General features: G+C 44.7%; 1 long non-coding RNA gene across 1 annotated transcript; it reads left to right on the top strand.

Moving 5' to 3' along the window:
* The first annotated feature begins 1527 nt into the window (after nt 1-1527).
* Nucleotides 1528-7375, top strand: LOC122460644. Its single transcript, XR_006282086.1, has 3 exons — nt 1528-1648; nt 1749-1885; nt 6735-7375. It is a non-coding gene; the product is annotated as an uncharacterized LOC122460644 (long non-coding RNA).
* The last annotated feature ends 2671 nt before the right edge of the window (nt 7376-10046 follow it).

Raw genomic sequence — 10046 nt, 5'->3', positions numbered from 1 at the left:
ACAAATGAGAAAATGGCTGTCTCCCAAAGAGCTGAGCCCTTCAATGAAACCTGCTCTTCAGTCATAGAGTGACAATGATTTATTGGCCAATAGCCAAGCAGGATGTGTCTGACTGATATTGTCCCCAGTCACTGTTCATGGAAGGAAAATCTAACAACAGGCTATTAAAAATAAAGCTGGAAGGAACAGTATGCAAATGCTGAAGCCAGGGGCACAGATGGGCTTTTTAGAGAGTTTGTCTGTGCCACTGGGAAAGAATCTATGAAACCTCATTGAACTATTTAAAGTACAGTGCCCAAATGGGTGCCACCACGTGGTGGATTGACATCCAACCACAAGTGTGAGGGCTGCACCTATATTGAATCACATTTACATATTTTGTAAACAAAAAATTGTGGCACACTGAAGTGTGCGGTAAATCACTTAGACCCAGGACTATAACCCATTTGTGCTGCAGTGCTTATTTTATGTAAATTGTGTGTTATAAGCCATACAAAAATAGAATGTCATTTGAAAACATGAAAAATATTAGCTCATGAATAAGCTCCTCTATTGCTGTGGGAAGTCACTGAGAGATTGGTGATTGGTCTCTGTCCAGACCACCCTCTGCTACTTCTGTCTCTCTGAGTACCCGAAGTAAAGCTTTTATAATTGCAATCAGAGCCCACTCAGCCCAGATGTGAACTATTTCACCCCAATTAGACCCTTTATAAAAGTTGATCCAGCTGTTCACTCAGTTTCTCTAGCTCATAGCTGGTTAGTCTACTACATGCTGCTCCATACTATCCCTCCCCTAAAATTTGAAGACATTTTTTCCATATAATAAATAAAAATTGTTTGTTGCTTGAGTTCACCTGCATTAACTGGCTGGAGTTGATCAGCTTTGCTTATTTGGGAGTTTCCAGAATGGAGTAGCTATGGGTTACACTTTGTGACCTTAGAAGGCGTTTTTGGCTCTTAGGACACACTTTGCATTCCCCTAGTTTATTGATTTCTTTTAGTAGTACATCAATTTTAGCTCATCAGATTTGGAGCTGAAGGGTGGGATCAGTTCTCTTTCCTGGGCTGTATGCATGTGCATAACTAGCTGCTCCTGGGATCTGTTTATATACATGGCCATGCCTCATTGTTATACAATAGTGACAGAGACCTCTGGCTGGTATGCTCTATATCTTGCTTAGTATTTGTGAAATAGGGGTTAGCAAGAACTCCCAAACATAATTTTAGCTGTGGCATTAGAGCCAAAAAGGAGCTACTTTTTATCTATAATTAGAGCCCCGCTTTGTACACTGGGAAGATCGTACAAACTGGAGTTTGGCTGGAACAAATTGTATCTCTGTCAACATAACTAGGAGCTCAGCACTTTTCTGATTATTAATGTGCCTTAAAAATCTGCTGGGGCTGGTTACACAGAACCGATGAAATATTGTTGACCTACTCAGCTATCTGTTGCTTGGGAGGCTGGACATCCTTTCAGCTCTGGAGCCATCCCGTTTTCAGCATGAGGTGAAAGCAAAACAAATGTAGTGTGCATACAGCCACATCCACATGACGAGCCTATTCGCTGCTAATGATCCTATTCCCATCTGAAGCTCAAATACCATCAAGCTGTGGATATGCTAAAGGCAGGAGCACATAGCTTTGCAAGGTTGGTTAAACTTCAGTTTTACAACAGAATGAGACTTTTCTTGCCAGGAGTGGGTATTTTTCAAATCATGGTGAAATGTTTATTATTTTTTTTATTTTAGTCTTTTTTGAATAGATGATTCTCCAGTTGCCTCTAGCCCCCTCACAAGCCTTTCTCCTCTGCTCAAAAGCCTTGGCTCTGGGACCTTCCGCTCGAAGCACAGAAGGAAGATTCCAGCACAGAACTCAGAGTGCACTGGTATGAGTTTGGCTCTTTATTTCCCTTTTTAGTCTGCACTGGAGCTGGCTAAGTCCTGCACAGTTTTTGCATTTGATTATTGAATGGCTGTTTTATTCAGCCATGTACATGTCCCTTAAATTCCCCTATTTATGAAAATTTGAATTCATGAGATTTGGGGGGCATGAATTTTGGGGGTGGCTGCTTATTGGAAGAGCACAATATGCCAGTTAAAAAGGGTTCATGCATAAATTAGCAACATATAATACTCTGATTGTGAGCTCTTTGGGGCAGCAACTGGTTTTTGTTCTGTGTTTGTATAGCACCTAGCACAATGGAGCCCTGATTGGTGCCCTTCGGGGTTACCAGAAAGCTAACAATAATTTGTCACTGGTTTGTTGTTCTGTTTAAAAAGTTTCACTCACCCAGTCTGGGAGAAGAAAGATACCACTGGGTTGACATTCAGAGCCACTGAGTAACCTCATCTCCCAAGGTCAGAGGGAGCCACACACATACAGCACCTTGAAAAAGGATGCCACCAGAGACTTACAACCAGACACCACAAATCATTGTTGGTCACCATCAACAGTTCAAACCATCAGCTGATATTTTTTCCACATCAAGTGTTCATGAAGCAATGAAATCAAAATCTGGGTGTGACTGCTTAACAGGCACAAGGGCTACATTTGACAGATCATTTATTAATTTGACCACCCACCAGAGCTGCTGAGAGCTACATGGTGAGAAAAGGGACAGCACTCAGCTGCTTCCACTCTCAGACCACAGACAGAACTATTACCTTTTCACTCAAAGGAGATTACATTTCAGTTGTTAGCAATGGAGGGCCCGGGCCCATGATACACAGCTGAGCAATTCTGATTCCGTTCCACAGAGGGCAGTGACAATCGTACATGCTAGCCAGTTTATTATGTATTTCCCTAGTTACACAAAAGGCTTATCCTGAAACATTTGAGGTTCACAGAAATTGAGAGCTGAACTTTCACTGCAAGGTGAGAGGTTCATATGCCCTATTGGGCCTTTATTTTTAAATTTACACCCACACACAACAAGGACTAAAGTCTCCAGGATTGTCAGGCTGGCTCCTTTCACCAGCTCTGAATCTTGGCACACAAAAATAAAAGCCTCAGAACTCTACGAAGAAATTTCTTGCTGTATTTTTGTTTTGTTCCCAGCGACCTCTCCCTAGTTTGGGTAATATTGGAAAGGATTCTGTGTTTCTCAGAAAGAAAAGGAGTACTTGTGGCACCTTAGAGACTAACAAATTTATTTGAGCATAAGCTTTCGTGAGCTACAGCTCACTTCCTCAGATGCTTTCAGTGGAAAATACAGTGGGGAGATTTATATACATAGAGAACATGAAACAATGGGTGTTACCATACACACTGTTACCAGAGTGAGCTATTACCAGTGAGCTATTACCAGCAGGGGAGGGGGGGCGGGGGGAACCTTTTGTAGTGATAATCAAGGTGGGCCATTTCCAGCAGTTGACAAGAACGTCTGAGGAATGGTGGGGGGGGGGGGCGGGATAAACATGGGGAAATAGTTTTACTTTGTGTAATAACCCATCCACTCCCAGTCTCTATTACAGCCTAAGTTAATTGTATCCAGTTTGCAAATTAATTCCAATTCAGCAGTCTCTCGTTGAAGTCTGTAGAAGCCCTCTACACCAACATTCCACACAAAGATGGACTACAAGCCATCAGGAACAGTATCCCTGATAATGACACGGCAAACCTGGTGGCTAAACTTTGTGACTTTGTCCTCACCCATAACTATTTCACATTTGGGGACAATGTATAACTTCAAATCAGCGGCACTGCGATGGGTGCCCACATGGCCCCACAGTATGCCAACATTTTTATGGCTGACTTAGAACAACGCTTCCTCAGCTCTCGTCCCCTAATGCCCCTACTCTACTTGTGCTACATCGATGACATCTTCATTATCTGGACCCATGGAAAAGAAGCCCTTGAGGAATTCCACCATGATTTCAAGAATTTCCATCCCACCATCAACCTCAACCTGGACCAGTCCACACAAGAGATCCACTTCCTGGACACTACAGTGCTAAAAAGCGATGGTCACATAAACACCACCCTATACCAGAAACCTACTGACCGCTATTCCTACCTACATGCCTCTAGCTTTCATCCAGACCATACCACACGATCCATTGTCTACAGCCAAGCTCTACGATATAACCGCATTTGCTCCAACCCCTCAGACAGAGACAAACACCTACAAGATCTCTATCAAGCTTTCTTACAACTACAATACCCACCTGCTAAAGTGAAGAAACAGATTGACAGAGCCAGAAGAGTACCCAGAAGTCACCTATGACAGGACAGGCCCAACAAAGAAAATAACAGAACGCCACTAGCCATCACCTTCAGCCCTCAACTAAAACCTCTCCAATGCATCATCAAGGATCTACAACCTATCCTGAAGGATGACCCATCACTGTCACAGATCTTGGGAAACAGGCCAGTCCTTGCTTATGGACAGCCCCCCAACCTGAAGCAAATACGCACCAGCAACCACACACCACACAATAAAAACACTAACCCAGGAACCTATCCTTGCAACAAAGCCCGTTGCCAACTGTGTCTACATATCTATTCAGGGGACACCATCATAGGGCCTAATCACATCAGCCACACTATCAGAGGCTCGTTCACCTGCACATCTACCAATGTGATATATGCCATCATGTGCCAGCAATGCCCCTCTGCCATGTACATTGGTCAAACTTGACAGTCTCTATGTAAAAGAATAAATGGACACAAATCAGACATCAAGAATTATAACATTCAAAAACCAGTTGGAGAACACTTCAATCTCTCTGGTCACTCGATTACAGACCTAAATGTGGCAATACTTCAACAAAAAAACTTCAGAAACAGACTCCAATGAGAGACTGCTGAATTGGAATTAATTTGCAAACTGGATACAATTAACATAGGCTTGAATAGAGACTGGGAGTGGATGGATCATTACACAAAGTAAAACTATTTCCCCATGTTTATCCCCCCCGCACCACCACCACTGTTCCTCACACGTTCTTGTCAACTGCTGGAAATGGCCCACCTTGATTATCACTACAAAAGGTTCCCCCCCCGCCCCCGCTCTCCTGCTGGTAATAGCTCACCTTAAGTGATCACTCTGGTTACAGTGTGTATGGTAACACCCATTGTTTCAATGTTCTCTATGTATATAAATCTCCCCACTGTATTTTCCACTGAATGCATTCGATGAAGTGAGCTGTAGCTTACGAAAGCTTATGCTCTAATAAATTTGTTAGTCTCTAAGGTGCCACAAGTACTCCTTTTCTTTTTGCGCATACAGACTAACATGGCTGCTACTCTGAAACCTCTGTTTCTCAGCTAACTCTCGGCTGATAGCCCACTGTCCCAGCCAGAACTGCACAGCCCACCAGTGTTAGCATATTGCAGCCAGACAATGGCAGCACATTCTGCACAGAAGAATAAAAGAGGAAATGTAATGATGGCATAGGAGTGGGTTGATGCCAAAGGGAGAAAAAAATAAATGCTGTAAATATAAATTTCTGCTGGAAACCTGATGCAGGGGATTTTTAATTCCAGGAGACAGAGAAACTTTAGGGAAGGTATTGAGTAGATTTGGATGATATGTTGTTTTGACAAATTTGGGTTAAAGTTATTGGATCAGTTCCTCAGCTGATGTAAAGCAATGTAGCACAATGGACTCATGTGGCTCTTCACCACCTGAAGATCTGACCCAACAGGTGAAAACCAGAGTGGGAATTCAAGGTTTGATGTTGTAAAACTCTTGTGACAGGTTTTGTAGTCTGGGAGAGCTATGCTTGGCATAGAACCATAGAAAGGGGTCCTAAGGTGGCTCTTGGCCCTCTGTGTGCCCCCCTGATTCAGGGCCTAACCTAACTATTTTCCAGACTCATCTCCTTTTCTCCAACTATGCCTGCTAGACTTGGGGCTGGGCATGGAGTGGCATATGAGTCACTATGCCACCATATGCCCCTTTAGATTTCTTTACAGAAGGGGAATCCTCAGGTAGCCTGTTAAGACAGCTTTGTGTTGTGCACTGAAACCAGAATGTGGCTTGTTTTTAACACTAGCATTTTACACGTCAAAACTGAGAGGCTGCCCAGCCCTAGAATAGTGTCATGTGCTGGAGGTCAGCATTGAGCTCCGGGGACTGAGATGTATGTGCAGCCCAGGACAGGAACAGGACTGAGCTGCAGAAGCACAGTTGTGTGGGGAGTCTAGAACCAGCATATCAGGGAGGATACGAGGCCAGTCCGTAATGCTAATTTATCGAATGCAGGGGTCTTAACCCTAAGCCTAACTGTGCATAAAGCAATAAGAGGCAATCTTCTTGTCCCGCATGAAAGAGACAGGGAGGAGAGAGACACTTGAGAACAATCAGAACTCGATAGGAAAATTTAGTAGCAGCAAACTAAATTTATATTCCCATAACACTGCCTTGGTTGGGGGTAGTTTCTTCCAGCGGGTTTGCATATTCTTGTTAATCATTCCCCAAGAAGACCAGATTCCTTTTCTTTTGTTCTTTTTTTTTCTTTTCCCACTTCAGTTGAAAAATGTCTAGAGTTTTGTTTTGTTTTTTAAAGGGAAGAAATGAAAGGTCATTCCTTCCCCTCCACCAAGGTTCTCTTCTCGCAGCTGAGTTTGTCACTTCACATTTTAATAAGCTCAGTTGGTGCAGCAGCTCCTCATTGGGGGAGGAGAGGGAAGAGGTAAATGAAATTCAGTAACAAGAATGAATTATCACCAGGAAATTTATTCCAGCCAGACTCATACATCAGCCTTAACGGCATCCCTTCTTCCCACAGTGCACTTGGAAGGGGTGGAATTTATGCAGAATGGTGCCTGATGAAAAGCTAATGTGATCTGTGAGTATTCTTTTTATAGAAGTGATGGCTGTAGGAGCTACGTTCAGACCTTGTGCAATCAATGGATTTGCATCCACTGACACCCAAAAAGAGAATAGTAATTGGGGAGGGTCACAGGTAGATATTGACAAAAGGGGAAGGAAGAGAGCACAGGGATGGAGCAGTAGGAGAAGGAGGGTTGGGAATGGCACCACGTGGTGCCAATGGATCAGAAAGGGAGTCAGCAGTGATATGGGAAATGTATGGTATTCTACAGACAGAAGCAGCAGGAAGAAAGGTAATGGTAAGAAAGGGAAAGGACTGGCTATGAATTGGGAGGGAAGTCACCCAAGGCAGGAGAAGGATTAGGTGGGGACTCATCATAGACTGGGTAGTAAGTCTCCAATGGGAATGGCATATAGCAGAATGGTGGGGAGGAAAACCCCAAGAGGATGGCGGGGGGGAAACTGACAAGAACTCCAACAGTGAGAGGTGTAGGGCAGGAGTGGGTGGAGGTTGCAGACACAGCTACTGGGCAGTTTTATAACACCTCAAAATAAAGCATTCCATTCAATGCATCCCTCACAATGAAGTCTGTTGATTTTTCCCTGGAATTTTTTCTTTCACTTTAATGTATATTTTTCCTATGATAACAAAACAGGTTGAAAGGCCTCCAAATCTATGAAAGGGTCAATTTATAATTAATTGCTCAGAGAATGGTTTGTAAGAGTAAATTCTTTTGTGACCCAGGAAAGGGAGCTCAGCCAGGTTGCTCTGTTCATGTTGGCCATGCCATGACATTTTCTCAAGTCCAGGGTCTCAGCTCTGACCCTGCCAAGTGGCAAAAAGCAGCCAATCCACAGAGAGACCTGCTAAGATACAGTCAGTCACTCTTCAGTGTGAACATCTCCAAAGGGTATCTCAGAACCATAGCGATTACAAATGGAAGAGACCTATTGGATCACCTAATACATTCCCTTCCCCTCTTGCCAATGGCTGTATCTAGTGAGGCACTATCATTCCCTACAGGCTTTTGAAGAATGTCAGCACCTAGGAGGAAGAGAAATTGTTTATGGTGGTGTAAGACATATTGAGACATACTGGATACCGTGGAAATAGAAATAATGAGATGAAAGAAGCATAGACGACTTGTGCCTCCCCATACTGAATGGGCACATTCTAAAAGAGAGGAAACGTGACCACCCCATGTGCCTCCTCTCCCAGTGACCTCTCCCACCCTGCCTGGGGCTGTCGTGCTCTCCCCGCCCCACTTTACCTGCGGGGGCAATGGGGAATGCGCTGTCCTTCTCTCCGTGTGCCTCCCCCCGAGCATGGTTGGCTGCTCTCCCTGGGAGCCGGGCAGGGAGCAGGACAGAGCTGCCTTCCTGGGAGGAAAGAGCCTTCCTGGGAGGCAGCAGCGGCCCACTCCCTGCCTGGGCTCAGCTGCCAGGGACAGGGGCCAAGCAAGCCAGATCCCCCCTTGCCCCAGCATGCTCTGCCCCCAACCCCTGAGAGTATGAAATATAATATACAAAGGGAAGTGGTGGTTGTTCTGTTGTTTATAGGGAACTGATAGATGGGAAGGAAAATAAATGACCTTTCTCCCTCTCATGCACCCATCCCCATAGCTTCTGGGCATCAAATCCTAATGGACCCTTTTCAACTCTGGTTTGTATGACCATTTTTATTCCACCAGATCAGATCATGAACAATGATATGGCACAATTATGTTTCCCCAAACCCCCAGCACACACTGCCCTTGAAAGGAGAATGAATTGTGACTGGACCATGAGATATTCCTTTGTCTATACAACAAACTCCTGTTAGTTATTTTTTGTATCAGTTCAGCCTGCCTGCCACAAACACAGACCCTGTGATCAGAGGCCGCCACTGACGAGATAAAGCACAGCAGGTGTGTTTTACTACCAGATGATAAATCAATCATGAGACAGAAGTGTCCTGCGAGGGCTTGTGCAAGCCTCCCTGTTCAATTTTGGGACTTAGGAAGGAGAATCTCCACTTTCATTTGGAGGCAATAAGTCTCTAGGCCTCTTTTTTGCAAAGAATAGCTTTGAAAACACAGAGATCTAAATAGATCACTGGAGCTGAATCAGCTTGGCTCTCATTCTCTAGCAAGAGATGAGGTGTATCTGAAGATCCACACAAACACACCCACTTTCATGTAAAATGAGTAGGTTATGTTTGAAGTGTAACCCAGAGAATCATCTCACTAGTATTCCCCACAGTCCTGAGGCCAGCTCTGCATACAGGGATGTGATCCTGCGGGACAGGAATTGATTATATTAGAGGGTAAGTGAGAACAATAATATATGTTTAGACCTGTCCAAGGCTGGCTCTGCTTGTTAACATTTTTAACCAAATCTCAGCCTTGGGCCCAGCTACATGTTGGTCATGCAGGCAGCTGTTGCCCTGTGGTTGTGCCTGTTAGTAATGCAGCTGCTTTTGCAGGACAACTCTTCTCCTGCCCACTGAAGAGGGTTGTTAATAGTGTTTGAGGGGATGCACTTGGATGGTACTTATGCAGGCAACACACATACACACCCATATTCATTTTAGAAGGAGGAGGAGGAGAGAGAAGGGCAAGCTGCAGAGGTAATGAGTAGGAGTCCTGCAGCTGCTGTTCCCTCAGCCAGTATCGATCTTGCCAGCTCCAGTCCAGCATTTGAAGAGGCAGTACTGGGAGGAACTTTGAGTCCCACTTATCCTCACACCCAGTTAGGGGAGACCCCAGCTAGACTGCAAGGAGTCAGGGGAAGTCTAACCATTCAGAAACCAGAATCATAGATTAGGGTTGGAAGAGACCCCAGGAGGTCATCTAGTCAAACCCCCTGCTCAAAGCAGGACCAACCTCAACTAAATCATCCTAGGCTTTGTCAAGCCGGGCCTTAAAAAACTCTAAGGGTGTAGATTCCACCACCTCCGTAGGTAACCCATTCCAGTGCTTCACCACCCTCCTAGTGAAATATTTTTTCCTAATATGCAACCTAGACCTCCCCCACTGCAACTTGAAACCATTGTTCCTTGTTCTGTCATCTGCCACCACTGAGAACAGCTGAGCTCCATCCTCTTTGGAGTCCCCCTTCAGTAGTTGAAGGCTTCTATCAAATCCTCGCTCACTCTTCTCTTCTGCAGCCCATTTCCCTCAGCCTCTCCTCATAAGTCTTATACCCCAGTCCCCAAATCATTTTCGTTGCCCTCCACTGTACTCTCCAATTTGTCCACATCCTTTCTGTAGTGGGGGGCCCAAAACTG

The sequence above is a fragment of the Dermochelys coriacea genome, chromosome 6 (assembly GCF_009764565.3).
Source record: "Dermochelys coriacea isolate rDerCor1 chromosome 6, rDerCor1.pri.v4, whole genome shotgun sequence".
Lineage (NCBI taxonomy): Eukaryota > Metazoa > Chordata > Testudines > Dermochelyidae > Dermochelys > Dermochelys coriacea.
The sequence above is the reverse complement of the archived record's forward strand: the minus strand, read 5'-3'. Positions and strand labels throughout refer to the sequence as shown.